Source organism: Rhamphochromis longiceps, linkage group LG2 (genome assembly GCF_057381845.1).
Source record: "Rhamphochromis longiceps isolate RC_006_pf linkage group LG2, R_longiceps_female_GT1.1, whole genome shotgun sequence".
In the NCBI taxonomy this organism is placed as follows: domain Eukaryota; kingdom Metazoa; phylum Chordata; class Actinopteri; order Cichliformes; family Cichlidae; genus Rhamphochromis; species Rhamphochromis longiceps.
The window spans coordinates 36,096,102-36,113,017 of NC_140558.1; the positions used below are offsets into that span (position 1 = coordinate 36,096,102).

Consider the following 16,916-nt stretch of genomic DNA (forward strand, 5'->3'; position numbering starts at 1 on the left):
GTATAAGTTGTAAAGAAGCACTTGCCCTCAACACAGTCTGAGAAGGTTCCAGCCATTTTAACTGGCGCCATCAGTCTCCTCCAGGTAATGCAATTAGATGCCACTAATATCTTGGGATGCTCTTCAAACTGCAAAAGCACTTTTGCTAAACAGCACACACTGTAATAACTAGTGACAGCACTCAAGGAGCCAGATTGAAAAAGCTTTTGCATGTGATTGGTTCAAGTAATTGCACATACAGAATGCTCCAACTGATAGAAAACTGAAAACAGATGTTATCCAAATCTATGCTGGCTTGTTTGTGTGGTTCCCAGGCATGAGAGCTCACCTTGGATTAAAGCTCGCATACTAAATTTGGGGAGCCCGGGCAGTCGTAAAGTGGAAGCCTGTGATTTCATCTTTACATCGAGACAATTGGAATAAAAACAACGATTAGAATAAAAACAAACAACAACTCTTAGGCTAAATTAAACTCTTAGACAATATGTATCTGCTCTACTATTCACATTTAGAACCACCTACTATAGCCCCAGAGTACCCTGAGAGAAGCCGTCTAGCTTCAGACCATCGATACATCACTCCAATCCTCTTGCTACTCTAACGCGGAACAGTCAAAGTCGCCCACACTTAACACATACGAGCAAACAAATGCATATGAACGCACATACAGCGCATCAAGAAAATGCCATAGGGCTACAGACACAAGTAATCAAAAGTTCATTGAATCATTGTAATCTTAGCTTAAATCTCTTCACTTGACGGATTAACTGGAATATCAAAGAACACAATGCAATATAACTAAATAGGGCTGATCAGGAGCTGAGATAGTGGCTATGTATCCAGAGACACAGAGATAGAGAGACAGAGAGTGAGGGAATAGGATCTGCTTCTTGCTCCCACTATTCCCCTCAAGGCAACGTCAGGATAAATCTTCTAAGGGATTATCCCGGCTACACAATGTTCTCTGTTCTGCCCATTGTATGCCTCTTTAAGCACAATTGATAAATTAGTTATTTATATTGTGCATGGATCAAAGTCAAACACTGGATTTTCTTTTGATTGTCTGGTTTGGGAAGCATTACAAATAATCGGCTGCGTGTGTTCTGTCTATGCCAAATTCCACCGTGCAGACATGTGACTCTGTATACGATTATATTATATAGAGGATGGAATTGCTAACAGGCTAAAAGTTTCACTTCTTTATAGCCAAAAGGTATTTTTTCACATAGACAGATACTTTCACAGAGACTTATATAGCTCAATAGGGGCCCAATCAGTGTTAAATGACTTACACATGGGATCGCATATCTCTCAGGGAACCCTTCTGCTTTTAATTTAAGGTAAACTAATAGCTTCATTTATTTGTAATTAGAAAAAAATAATATCTGCTTTAACTGTGTCTCATCCTCTCCACTTCCTGCTGGCAGCTCTCTCTTCAAAAGTTCATGAATTTTAATTCATTTTGGTGGTTAGGCCAATCCCCTGTTGTATGAAGCGACAGAGTTTTAGTCAAATTGAATTACCCTCTCTGTGTTTCACTGCACTCACCTCCTACTGTCCTCATTTCTCTCATTCTCTTTCTCCTCCCTTCCTCCTCGCCTTCCTTTCATTTTACTCTTCCTCTGCTGCCTTATTTTACCTATCCCTTACAACTTCCTTATTTTCTTCATACACTGCCTCTAGACAGCAGTAAGTTGTATGTCTGTGTTTTAACTCTGGTTGCCCCTAGCACATGTAAATGACTTTGGCACTTGATGTTTGAAGAGAAAAGATGAAGAAAAAATCCCTAAGTGCAAAATCAAACAGATAAGAGCCAAGAATCTTCACGTTGCTGGGGAATGTGTGTCTTGACATGCACCGCCTTTCATGTTTTCCTTTAAAGTAGTCAAGGACAGTTAGTTTTGGAGGAATTCTAATCCTGAATGTTAAGGATACGATTATGGGCTCCATTTCTGTAACATTTTTTTTTTTAAATTTTATTTTATGAGAAATCTAATGGAGGGATAACGGGAAGTCTCTATAACTTTAATATTGAACAAACCTGATGTGTAAAGCCTCTTGTGTTATCACCAAGCCCCATATGTGTGGCATTGCACTCCACCAGTCACAGCTATGTAATAATATAACGATAGTAAAAAAAAAAAAAATGCAAAAGAGTAAAAATCTCACATGTCAGGAAGTTGGTTTCCTGGTGTGTTTGATGTGACCCACATTACAACAAGTCATTCAAATGACCTCTGAGGTGTTATCTCCAAAAGGCAAACATGGCAGCATTACTCCCCCTTCCTACTTGGTAAGGATGAAAATATCTGACTTTGCAAAGATTCTGTCTCTCTGCATCTGCAGTATCATATTTTCAAGGTTAAATGTTATATTAAAAATATGTGAGATGATGGTGTTACAGTAAATGACGGGGATAAACCCATATCCCTAACAGAGTTTCGGTCAAATAAAATCATGGTTAAGCAGTTCTTAGTGACTACAAAATAAACCGTCCTAAGCTAGTATGTATTATTGCAGGGTCTACCTTACAGTATAAAGCGCCTTGAGGCGACTGTTGTTTTGATTTGGCACTCTATAAATGAAAATTGAACCGAATTGAATTGAATGTCCTATGTATATGTATATATATATATATACACACACATATATATATATATATATATATATATATATATATATATATATATATATATATATATATATATATATACATATATATACATATACATATATATATACATATACATATATATATATATATATATACATATACATACAGTGGGGCAAAAAAGTATTTAGTCAGCCACCGATTGTGCAAGTTCCCCCACTTAAAATGATGACAGAGGTCAGTAATTTGCACCAGAGGTACACTTCAACTGTGAGAGACAGAATGTGAAAAAAAAATCCATGAATCCACATGGTAGGATTTGTAAAGAATTTATTCGTAAATCAGGGTGGAAAATAAGTATTTGGTCAATAACAAAAATACAACTCAATACTTTGTAACATAACCTTTGTTAGCAATAACAGAGGTCAAACGTTTACTATAGGTCTTTACCAGGTTTGCACACACAGTAGCTGGTATTTTGGCCCATTCCTCCATGCAGATCTTCTCAAGAGCAGTGACGTTTTGGGGCTGTCGCCGAGCAACACGGACTTTCAACTCCCGCCACAGATTTTCTATGGGGTTGAGGTTTGGAGACTGGCTAGGCCACTCCAGGACTTTCAAATGCTTCTTACGGAGCCACTCCTTTGTTGCCCGGGCGGTGTGTTTTGGATCATTGTCGTGTTGGAAGACCCAGCCTCGTTTCATCTTCAAAGTTCTCACTGATGGAAGGAGGTTTTGGCTCAAAATCTCACGATACATGGCTCCATTCATTCTGTCCTTAACACGGATCAGTCGTCCTGTCCCCTTGGCAGAAAAACAGCCCCATAGCATGATGTTTCCACCCCCATGCTTCACACTAGGTATGGTGTTCTTGGGATGCAACTCAGTATTCTTCTTCCTCCAAACACGACGAGTTGAGTTTATACCAAAAAGTTCTACTTTGGTTTCATCTGACCACATGACATTCTCCCAATCCTCTGCTGTATCATCCATGTGCTCTCTGGCAAACTTCAGACGGGCCTGGACATGCACTGGCTTCAGCAGCGGAACACGTCTGGCACTGCGGGATTTGATTCCCTGCCGTTGTAGTGTGTTACTGATGGTGACCTTTGTTACTTTGGTCCCAGCTCTCTGCAGGTCATTCACCAGGTCCCCCCGTGTGGTTCTGGGATCTTTGCTCACCGTTCTCATGATCATTTTGACCCCACGGGATGAGATCTTGTGTGGAGCCCCAGATCGAGGGAGATTATCAGTGGTCTTGTATGTCTTCCATTTTCTGATGATTGCTCCCACAGTTGATTTTTTCACACCAAGCTGCTTGCCTATTGTAGATTCACTCTTCCCAGTCTGGTGCAGGTCTACAATACTTTTCCTGGTGTCCTTCGAAAGCTCTTTGGTCTTGGCCATGGCGGAGTTTGGAGTCTGACTGTTTGAGGCTGTGGACAGGTGTCTTTTATACAGATGATGAGTTCAAACAGGTGCCATTCATACAGGTAACGAGTGGGGGACAGAAAAGCTTCTTACAGAAGACGTTACAGGTCTGTGAGAGCCAGAGATTTTCCATGTTTGAGGTGACCAAATACTTATTTTCCACCCTAATTTACGAATAAATTCTTTACAAATCCTACCATGTGAATTCATGGATTTTTTTTCACATTCTGTCTCTCACAGTTGAAGTGTACCTCTGGTGCAAATTACTGAAACCTGGATCCCCCGTAGCCGGTTACCAAGATTACGTGAAGTACCCTCAGAAGGTCTGCTAGATGATGTTAATGCAGCACTACGGGCAATACCTACAACCACGATTACCGACACTAACAAGCTGATCTACAATACGGCAGCAGTGATCAGTGAGATGCTTGGCTACAAGTTGAACAGCCACAAGGGGCAGTACCCTCCATGGAGAAGGAGGCTAGAGGGCAAGATCAAAGTAGCACGGAGGGAGGTTAGCCAACTAACGGAGTTGCAGAAAGGTGCGACGAATAAGGTGCCTAAGAAATACAGCAAGCTGTCCATACCTGAGGCCTTGGAAACTGCCAAGCAAAGACTCACAGCCTTGGCCAGCCGCTTGAGGAGGTACACCAGAGAGATAGAAGGCAGGAGAATAAACCAGCTGTTCTCCACAGAACCGGTGTACTCTCAGTGGCAAGGGAACAATAAGAGAACAGCACCACCAAGGCTGGAGACGGAGCAATACTGGAAGAGCATATGGGAGAAGGACGCAACCCATAACGGCAATGCTCAGTGGCTAGTGGATCTGAGGGCAGACCACAGCGACCTCCCTGAACAGGGTCCAGTAACCATCACAGTGGCAGATATCCAAGAAAGGGTCTCCAGTATGAAGAGTTGGACAGCACCAGGGCCCGACATGGTTCACGCCTACTGGCTGAAGAAGCTGACTGCACTCCACGAGCGTCTGGCAGCACAAATGAACCAGCTGCTAGTTAACGAGAGACACCCGGAATGGCTAACTGAAGGCCGGACGGTCCTGATCCCCAAGGACCCCAAGAAGGGACCGGTCCCCTCCAACTACCGACCAATAACCTGCCTCAGTACTACATGGAAGCTCCTGTCAGGCATCATATCGGCTAAGATGAACAGGCACATGGGTCAATACATGAGCGGGACACAGAAAGGAATTGGCAAGAATACCAGAGGCGCAAAACACCAGCTACTGGTAGACAGAACAATCAGCCGAGACTGCAAGACCAGACTGACCAACCTGTGCACTGCCTGGATTGATTACAAGAAGGCCTATGACTCAATGCCCCACAGCTGGATACTGGAATGCCTAGAATTGTACAAGATCAATGGGACCCTAAGAGCCTTCATCAGGAACTCAATGGGGATGTGGCGTACAACACTAGAGGCCAACTCCAAGCCCATAGCACAAGTTACCATCAAGTGCGGGATCTACCAAGGAGATGCTCTGTCCCCACTGCTGTTCTGCATAGGCCTGAACCCCCTCAGTGAGATCATTAACAAGACTGGCTACGGATACCGACTACGGAACGGAGCAGTTGTCAGCCACCTCCTGTACATGGATGACATCAAGCTGTATGCCAAGAGTGAACGAGACATCGATTCACTGATCCACACTACCAGGCTATACAGCAATGACATTGGAATGTCGTTCGGACTGGAGAAGTGTAGTCGGATGGTAACAAAGAGAGGGAAGGTAGTCAGAACTGAGGGGATTGAACTACCAGAAGGCAACATTGCAGACATAGAGGACAGTTACAAGTACCTGGGGATCCCGCAGGCAAATGGGAACCATGAAGAGGCCGCTAGAAAGGCTGCAACCACCAAGTACCTGCAGAGGGTCAGGCAAGTCCTGAGGAGTCAGCTGAATGGTAAGAACAAGATCCGGGCCATCAACACATACGCCCTGCCCGTGATCAGGTACCCTGCTGGGGTAATAGGCTGGCCAAAGGAGGAGATAGAAGCCACTGACATAAAGACAAGAAAGCTCCTTACCATGCATGGAGGGTTTCACCCCAAGTCCAGCACCCTGAGGCTGTACGCTAAGCGGAAGGAAGGGGGCCGGGGACTGGTGAGTGTCAGCACCACAGTCCAGGATGAGACAAGGAACATCCAAGAATACATTGGGAAGATGGCCCCAACTGACCGAGTGCTCAGTGAATACCTCAGGCAGCAGAAACCCAAGAAAGAGGAGGGAGACGAGGAACCATCATGGAAGGACAGGCCCCTGCACGGTATGTACCACCGGCAGATAGAGGAGGTGGCTGATATCCAGAAATCCTACCAGTGGCTGGACAAAGCTGGACTGAAAGACAGCACAGAGGCACTAATCATGGCAGCACAAGAACAAGCTCTGAGTACAAGATCCATAGAGGCTGGGGTCTATCACACCAGGCAAGACCCCAGGTGCAGGCTGTGTAAAGATGCCCCAGAGACAATCCAGCACATAACAGCAGGGTGCAAGATGCTAGCAGGCAAGGCATACATGGAACGCCATAACCAAGTGGCCGGCATAGTGTACAGGAACATCTGTGCCGAGTATAACCTGGAAGTCCCGAGGTCAAAATGGGAGATGCCCCCAAGGGTGGTGGAGAATGACCGAGCTAAGATCCTGTGGGACTTCCAGATACAGACGGACAAAATGGTGGTGGCTAACCAACCGGACATAGTGGTGGTAGACAAACAGAAGAAGACGGCCGTAGTGATCGATGTAGCGGTTCCGAATGACAGCAATATCAGGAAGAAGGAACACGAGAAGCTGGAGAAATACCAAGGGCTCAGAGAAGAGCTGGAGAGGATGTGGAGGGTGAAGGTAACGGTGGTCCCCGTGGTAATCGGAGCACTAGGTGCGGTGACTCCCAAGCTAGGCGAGTGGCTCCAGCAGATCCCGGGAATAACATCGGAGATCTCTGTCCAGAAGAGCGCAGTCCTGGGAACAGCTAAGATACTGCGCAGGACCCTCAAGCTCCCAGGCCTCTGGTAGAGGACCCGAGCTTGAAGGATAAACCGCCCGCAGGGGCGTGCTGGGTGTTTTTTTTTTATGCCCGTGATCAGGTACTCAGCTGGTATAATAAGTTGGCCAAAGGAGGAGATAGAAGTCACGGAGCAAGAAAGCTCCTTACCATGCATGGAGGGTATCACCCCAAGTCCAGCACCCTGAGGCTGTACGCTAAGCGGAAAGGGGCCCGGGGACTGGTGAGTGTCAGCACCACAGTCCAGGATGAGAAAACGAACATCCAAGAATACATTGAGAAGATGGCCCCAACTGACAGCGTGCTCAGTGAATACCTCAGGCAGCAGAAACCCAAGAAAGAGGAGGGAGACAAGGAACCATCATGGAAGGACAAGCCCCTGCACGGTATGTACCACCGGCAGATAAAGAGAAATACCAAGGGCTCAGAGAAGAGCTCGAGAGGATGTGGAGGGTGAAGGTAACGGTGGTCCCCGTGGTAATCAGAGCACTAGGTGTGGTGACTCCCAAGCTAGGCGAGTGGCTCCAGCAGATCCTGGGAACAACATCGGAGATCTCTGTCCAGAAGAGCGCAGTCCTGGGAACAGCTAAGATACTGCGCAGGACCCTCAAGCTCCCAGGCCTCTGGTAGAGGACCCGAGCTTGAAGGATAAACCGCCTACAGGGGTGAGCTGGGTGTTTATAATATTTACCTTAAAATATTATATATTTTAAGGTAAAGACCCCACTTACTGAAGAGAAAACCCCAAGCAGTTTAGAATGAGTATAAAAAGCAAAATGATTATATTTTGCTGGAGGTTAAGTTGATAAGTAGAGTGGGAATAATAAAACAGTTTAAAAAGTTGAGAGTTTAGGCTCTATCGAGTGATCTTTCTTAAGATTGTGCTGTAACTTCTGGTGTGGAGTGCTTTGTCCTTCTCTGACCTGGATCATAAACAGTAAACCCATTAGAAAGAGAACACCAGATGACAAATAACCCAGCATCATGCTGAGCATTCATCTGCCGTATTTGTCTGAGTGACAAAGCAATTCTTGCTGGCAGGGCGGGTCATCTTACAGGCTTGCTATGCATGTAGCCAATACAATACACACTGCACATAACTCAGAATCAACTCCAGTGATCTTACTGATAACATCCGTAATCTATTAAGGTGAAAAAATTACCATCTATTGACACATCTATTCTTTGAGCCCCACAGAGGCTTAATTGAAATTGTCTGGAGGGAGGCACAGAGCTCCATTTTTACCCAGCATGTCTTTAAGCATTGAAGTAAGCAGTTCTTCATTGACAAGTTGGCTAAAACTCCACAACTTAACTAGAGAGATTGGACACCGCTGGCAATCTCTTTGTTCTATCTAAATATAGTGAGTCCCATAAGTCGCTCTTGTAAAAAAAAAAAAAAAAAAAAAAAATAGGGAGAATTCATTATTTCATTACATCCCCCTACTCTGATTTACATACACAGCAGAGGAAGAGTAGTTTTTTTTTTATTTATTTTTTTACCATGGCTGTTGCAAGAATCTGTTTACTGATCCCCAGCAGAATAGCAAGGCACAAAAACAAGCCAGAGATCCACGCAGTGCACCCTTCCCTCAAGAGGTAGACATGATCTCATGTTATCCATGTTTTCCCCAAAGTCATATGTGCATCATGTCAGTGAGACCCAGAGTCTGGAACTCAGCCTTTTCAGTCACTTTGTTAAATAATGTATCAAAGCGCTGAATAGAGTTAAGTTGAGATGAATGCAAGATTCAGTAATGCATCATCTTTTGTGATGTCTTCATTTGCTTGATGTTTTACTTCCCTATATGTGATGCATACTTAAGTACTTGGATGTATCTTTATATTCCTAAAAAAAACTTTCATTGACTCACTGCCACTGTACTTTGCTGTGCACTTGCACTAATAGAGCCCTTTCTTAACTTTTCTGAGTAAGTAAGTCTACCTTTGTCGAGTCAGTGTCCAGAGCTAATGCATAGCAATAGTATTCTCATGAGTCACTGCATGTTTTGATGCTTTGCACTCTCATCATATTGCTAATATTGTTGGACAGTCTAAGAAGTATGTCACAAACTATAGTTTTCAGGAAAAAACATTCAGAAAGTGGTGCTCTGACAACAAACAAAAAAACAAACTCGTATATCTGTAGAGTTGAACTCAGAATGGACTTGTATCAAACTTATACAGGAGTACCAATCATTCTGAAAGTCTTCCTAAGCGTGCTGGTCACTGTTTGCATTGGAAAGGATTCCCACAATGCACTCCCAAATGATTTGCAGACATCGGCTGATGTGAGTCACCCGGCAAACAAATGTGGTGTGTCTGGGTGACCTTAATCACTTCCAGGTTCATCGAGACTCAGATTTCACTTGTGTGCCTTATTTCAGGTCATTGCCTCAAAGTCAAAGTAGGGCACAGTCATTATCTGAGGGAGCATCACACAATCATCCACACAATACAAAAAGGTCGGCACAATTCACTGAAGTCATTGAAGTGTTGTCCATTATTTCTGGGTTGGAACACATGTCTGCTCCATCACAGGGAGTGCATATCTATATGTGTGGATTACAGGTAATCTAAGTTGTGCCATTCCATTTCTTTTGCTGAAAAGTGTATATAAAAAGATATATTGTGGACATTCTGTAAGATCAGTACTATATGACACTAAGATGTTCAAATTTATGTGTACAAACTCCTACCTTTTGGTTTCATTAGCTCAAGAGAAACAGAGCACAAAATGCAAATAGAGTAAAAGCGTTCTGTTATACTTATTTTTTTAGTTTATAACACAGTCATAACACAATTATAATGCAGTCTTAACAGCAGTTTTATCTTAAAAGATGAGTGTTAAGCACAAGTGTCTGACATGAAACCTTATCATTTTATAAAGAGTCTCTTGCCATTCAAAAAATACAGACACTGTCAGAATACTATAAAATAGTATGACTGATCTTGGGAATGGCTTGCTGCTGTTTTTGAATACTGTATGCATTGAAATTCTGTGTGCCAATTTGTGACTTTCTCACACATTACTAAAGAAGACTTTTCCTTGATTCTATTATCCTTTTGCATTTCAAGATCTTGGTCTCTTTCCTTTTCTTATTGTGGCATATGTTTCCAAGCACTGGAGCTAAAGTTTTCAGTGCTAGCTGCTGCATAATAAAAGCCGTTTCTGAAGGCATTGGATCAAAAAGTTAAGTTAAAGGCACTGATGTGTTCTGTTTTGTTTTTGTGAACCTCAAAGAGCCAGCGACGTCTTAACTCTGGTACACGGAAAGGTCCAAGCAATTAGTATGAGCTGCATGAAGCGTGTTACCACAGCCTAGCATTAGCTTTATGTGGTTCACCATCTAATATTCTCTGTTAATGGTTCTGTACATACCTCCTTGCTGACATCAGCTTTCAAGCACATCACATTGAATAAATTTTTATTACGAGGAAGCACTTAAATAGCACAGCACAGACGAGAAGAAACAAATGCAATAACTGCATCAATTACAGCAAGTATCACACAAAGATATCAAGCTGTGCTGATAGGTGCAATTACAATGTATAATGTTTGTGTGTCTCATGCAAATTGTTTTGAAAATGACCGTTCCCCTCAAAAGGCTTGTTCGAGAGCGCTTGACTATTTTGCTTGTGTCTGGATGAAGTGAGAGCGCACAAAGACAATCAGCATGTCATTGTGTATATGTGGATTAACTTTGCACCGTGTACATGTTTGAGTAGGATGGATTCTGGGCTGCTTGTCTTTTGTGCTTCTACACCAGACTGAGCCTGACAGCTATGCACAATATCCTGTTATAGCACACAACTGCAGAGACAAAGAAAAAAAATGGATGCAACAAATGCTTTAGTTAAATAGTCCTTCCGCTCGCATATGCCGTGCACAGTTCTAATTAGTCGATGGGCTGATCTCATTTCTTCAAATGCTTTTGTTGCAGGTGTCCAGTCCAAGCTGAGAAGATTGCCGGAGGTATTAAGTGTAGAGAGGTAGACTTAGGGAACCAATATAAATGACTTAATGGATTACATGCCATCATGCTTACAGCTTACATAAATGCTACTGAAGATATTGCAGTCCAAAAACCAAAAAAAGTTACTGTTGCTCCTTTTTTTAACAGTTAAATTGTATACTTACAATTTTCAGGGAGAAGAGAGTCTTAACATGTATTATTTTTAATATTGGCTGTTTACTGGCTTTTTTAAAATTACCTTAAAACTTTGATGGGACCTTGGCTTGTCTCTGTCTCTTTTTATAATACGTCAGCCCACTAGTGGTTCAGTCCTGAAGTGTTACAATTACCCTCAAGAACTTTCTGGGGGTTCATAGTGTGTTTGTGTGTAACCACACTGAGGAAAAAGCCTCAAAAGGGAGTGTTAATGGATTTATCACTTGTGGGAAGTCGTCTTACTCACTGGATACGGTATGTCCACTGCACCAGAACAGCAAGTGTTCAAAATGTAGTGATTAGCGCAGTGTCCAGTTAATTTTAACAGGGTTTGCAATGGGACTAATCAGGAATTAAGAGTTGGCATCTACTTTAAATCGCCTTCTTTACGCATTCGTGGGGGGATACTGTCAGGATGGGAAAAAAGCAATTGTCTGCGGTCTCCTGATTATCCCCTGCAAAAGCCTATAATCTGGCTGAAAGTACTTAAAGAGTCAAGCAGCAAAATAAACAACATTGATTATCATCCCACTGTTCTTTTTTTCCCCCTCAAAGTAGACCAAGCAGAGAGGGAGGGGGATGAAGGTTAAGGTTGTGCCTTCCCCCGTCAGCGCCATCTGCTTGGGCAAATGTTAAGGCAAGCTAAATACCCCCTCATTCCTCTGTTCAAACCAGATTATCAGCTATTCTAAGGAGGTGGACGAGCATCTTATCATCTCCCAATCTCTTTTACAAAAGCAAATCAAGAATCCTGCAGGAGGATTACCAGGATTAAGGGGAGCACAGACATAGCCTTCCTTGGACATTGTCTTTAAGTTGCCGCCTTCTAGTCTGGCCACCTTCAGCTTGCAAAAATTCATGCATCTTGCCATGACAACATCCTTAACACTGACTAATTCTCTTGAGCGAAGACATTATTCCTAGGAGTGGTTGTTTTTGTCACACGAAGTATTGTTAGTCTCTTTCAAAAAGAGTAGTGTTCAGATCCAGACAGCTGAACCCTGATTTGCATATCACCAGTCATTACATGCCATCAGTCAAGCAACCCAGCTACATTTCAGAAAAGAATATCTGCTTCGCACAATTTTGACAGCATCACATAGTATTAAACAGTGATCCATAGTGAGAAGTGGCAATGAAATAGCACAATAGATTGGCATGCAGGTATTCTACTGTATGCTTTAAAAAAAGTAAAACTATTAATTCTCTCACAATGGGAAGACACCAGCACCAATGATCACACCCGCTCCATCACAGCTACACACTTCCCAGACTGCATGCCCTGACATTATTGCATTAACAGGAAAGAAAACAAAACACAACAGCAACAGTAAACTACAATGAACACTAAAAGTAGTTAAAGAACAATAACACTAATGACCATTGAGATGAAATGAGATGAAATGACTCCAGCACTTTTGATTTTACTCTGTATCAGCACACTGCTGTGGCTGGTAATGAGGAACTAATTTAAACTCAAACAGCCTTTATGTGAGTGGTTGTTTTTTTTACAGATGTCCACAACAGGTAGCGAAAACTGATAAAGAAAAAAACCCAAACATCAGGGCTGGACTAGGACAAAAAATCGGCCCGGGCATGTTGACTAGAGACCGGCCCACCAGGTATTATAGGAAAAATCATAAAGCCTTTGAATGAAAACGAAGGCTGTTGTGACAGTGATTTAAACTGTCTTGTTGGTCTATGTATGATTTCTATAAGTTGTACATCAGATAAAAACTTTGGTTGTAAGATTCAGATAATTATTTAATAAAAGCTAGATATTTTAAATGAGAATAAGAAAGAAAAGTATTTCTTTGTGCCCCCCTCTCCCTACTAATGCCCCACCTGCATCCTGGCAAAGCTTTGCTAGACCCGCCCCTGCACAGTTACCAGCTGTCAGCTACACAGAAAGGATCCTGGTGTTATTTGTCTCTCAGAAACAGTTCATAACTTCCCTTCAACTTATTCATGTCATCTAAAAGGTAAACCTGTTTCTCCATCACCTGTTCAGCTCTGATGATTTAGTAAGGACATCTCCTGGTTTCATCTTCATGTTTCCCTCTCACCAGATAACCAAACCGACATAATGACCAGCAGCTTTTACAGCTGTGGCTCCAGCAAACATCAGCTGATACTAGAAATTAATATTAAATAAATTCTAACAACAGCTGATCAAGCTTAAACGTGCTGCTGTTGTTTAGCGCGACATCCGCTGGTTTCCTCTTTCTGGCGCAAAGTGGGCGATAAACAAACAACAGAGAAAAGCCGATCAGCTGATCATTGATCAATTTCATGATTGAATGAGAGAAGAGGCAGCTGCAGCGTAAAGACAGAGAAAAACTCCAGTTTTGTGTCTTTTTCCATTGTAGCTGAAGTACGGGACAAACTGTGTTCCTTTTCACCTCAATTTGAAACGCGTAATATTTTCTCTTTTTAGGGGACGGTTGGCAACTCTACTAACTAACCTTATGAATAAAATAAAGTTCACTATCAGTAACATCATAGCACCCACCCAGCTGTAGAAACTCCGTCATGCTAGCTACCACGCAGTACGAGTTATTGTAACTGACTGTAAAAAGTCAGCACAACGAAAATAAACTCCACCTAAACTTGGTTTAAATCCGACCCAGATAGACTGCAGGTCATACTTCTTACCTGAAGTTCAGTTCACCTGACACTCGGACCAGCGGCCACCTCGGGTCTCTCCTCCTGCTGCTTCTCCTTTCCCTCATCCACCTGGCCTCTTGTGGCAGCTCCGCCATAGCCACCACCAAACAACTAAGTTATTTTTACACATCTGCCAGCATCTGGCCAATCCATCACCTTTCATTTTTTATACTGTTATAAAAATAAATAAATATGCCAGATGGCCAGTCCAGCTATGCCAAACATATAAAACAGAATAACAATTTTACATTTTGCCTAATCTTTACAGTACTCTTTTTTTTTTTTTACAGGGGAATTAGAGCTAAGCAAAGCTTGAATCCACACGAGTACCTCAAAGAATTGTGGGATAAGGGAAATGGGAAGGCTGCTATCTGCTGAAAAATGTTGTAAAGATCATTTATCTGTATGAAGTAATGTACATTCACAAAAGATAAAATGCAATAAAAAAGAATAATATAAATCAGGTCCTGATAAAGCCATGTTAACCCACCCGAAACTGTGATTTAAGAATTTTATGTGGTCATTAATCAAAAGGCATTATTAAGCCCACACAAGCGATCACAATGGATTTCTTTACCTGGGATATTTTTGGAAATACAGAAGCACACTAACTGTCTTAAGGGCACACCAGCCAACCATATGCTCCTTGCACACTAACGGCGTCCACTGTTTTAGATCACACTTTTAACAAGGAACAAACAATTGTACAAGCAATCGATGTTCTTCAGATGCCTGCTCCACAGTCACACCTCGTTTAATCAACACAATTGTTTTCAATGAAAACAATCTCCGGGCTGTAGAGCTACTCAGTGTCTCAGAAAGAACCACACGGCAGGCTTCCACACTGATTTGATTGTTGCACACACAAAGGTAGATAGACCACTGCAGCTATGGGGGATGATTGAATTATTCAGTTTGGCAGAGATTTGGCAGCAATTGTGTGGAGTGTTGCCTTGAGTGGAGTGCAACAGAAGAAAAAAAAAAACACAGCATCTTCTTGTTTCCTGCACCACTGCACAGCACATGCATAAATAGCCTCTGCTTACACAGTCAGTTTTGCTTCAGGACAACTTCACATCATACCCTGAGCATGCTTGCTGCTTGTTAAATTGACCTACACCTCCCCAAAGACAACCAAACTATTAAATGCCTTCACTTTAACCTGTGTTATTCTCTATAACATAAAAAGACATCAAATATATGCAATACCATCCTCAGAATTCACCAATTCACCATTTAAAAAGTGAACTTACAAAGCAACTACGGCAATCATTTGGTTTAAAAATCTGTAATCTTGAATTGTAATTTTATACCGTCTACAGCGGATATCAATGATCCCAGAAGAGAACGTGAGTGACTTGTAAAATCAATGTGTAATGGTTTTTGCCTACTCAGTTACTCCTTTGCAATCTTAACCACATAAATAACAGACATGCTTTAGTTTTATGTTACATTTATTAGAGGCAAAGAACTGATAACAGGGCTGATGTACTGATTGCACTGATTGCATGCATTCTCAAGGTTGAGGAAAGTCACTGGGCCAGCTATGCAATCTTTGTCTGGTATAACAAACTTCACACATACTTTCTGAGTATTGTGAAGTATTCCCAACTAGTTATTAGGATGCAATCTTAAATAACGAAGTGAATAGCTGACATTACAGGAAAATAAGAAGCCACTGTCTAAATGATTAAGCAAACAAAGTGGAAAAAGAAACATATCCATATAATTTAATGAAGGGCATTTAGCAAGCCTCTCCACGAACATAACCACTGGCCGCATGTGTGTCTGTGTAAAGCCCAGCATGTTGGTCCATATATATGATGCTCCAGCTGCAAACGTATCATTGCATTATACAATAAGTAATCAAACTTAGTACATATAACTTGCTTCCTGGCCTGGTAAATGAAATTGAACACTGCCGTCTCATAAATTATGAATCAATATGTCAACAAAGAAACTCTGCTAATGCTTTGCTCAGTGACACGCTGTAATGTAGCTATGGGGCAAGCTTTAATAGCCATGTAAAAAGATAAAAGCACTGGATTTTGTGTGCCTTTTCTAACAACCAAAAAACAAAAAAACAAACAAAGAAAAACAGTGATTCACAGACAGAGCTAGAACCCAGCATCCACTGAATAAATTTCCTTTTCTTGTTTCTTTCTTCCTTCTTAATTTGGACTTTGCACCAAGACGCTGGAGAAAACTCCATCTAACACATACCACTCATGAACAAATGTCAATACTCATTAATGGTTGGCTGTTAAATTTATTTATGGTTCATCTGAAAACATGTATTGCCTAATTATATATGAAAGAAAAAAATCAAGCTGAATTTGTGTTCCTCAAAGAGATACATCTACCTTATTATCTATCTACGCTCTCTGTTTTTACGCCAAGACGATGCATTTATCAGGTTTACATTTATCTATTAATAGAAAGTTGACATTTATGCACTCTCCATTGGAGAACGCTTTTCTTGAGTGTGCACCACTTTCTCAAATCACCAAGGACACTTTCCCCACGGGAACTGATTAGCTCGCTTGGTTTCAAACTATGAAGTAACTCTGATAAGCAATTAAACATTTTCTGTTGTCTCGACTCAGACTTTGTTTTATGTCTTTCAAGTCTGTATTTTTGGATCAAATCCGCATAAACAGCACATAACACAATGTTTGAGCAGTGGTTATTGTACTTTCTAGCATCAGTCTCTCTCAGATGTGTAAACCCCTGTTTTCGTGCCCTACTGTACATCATAATAGCTGAGTTATCTTTATCAAATGATCATTATCAGCTCTCATGGAAGGAAGATAAATTTTTTTAAAAAAGTGTCGGTCCAAAAAAAGCTCCTGTTTGGCTGTTTTCTGTCTCTGCACTTCAAAGGATGCGTTCTTCTCGAGATTTCCATAACTTATTTATCTGTAATCTGTTCCTAATTAGCGATGTAAATCATTGTTTTTTGTTTCTTTTGCCTATTTAAATGCTATACTGTTGCAAAATGTAGAAGAAATG

The 16,916-nt window shown here is 41.8% G+C and overlaps 1 protein-coding gene across 1 annotated transcript in view; it reads right to left on the reverse strand.

Moving 5' to 3' along the window:
- The window catches only part of pcdh11 (protocadherin 11), a 146,959-nt gene that overhangs the window by 106,192 nt on the left and 23,851 nt on the right, over window positions 1-16,916 (reverse strand). The gene's annotated exons all lie outside the window — the stretch shown is intronic.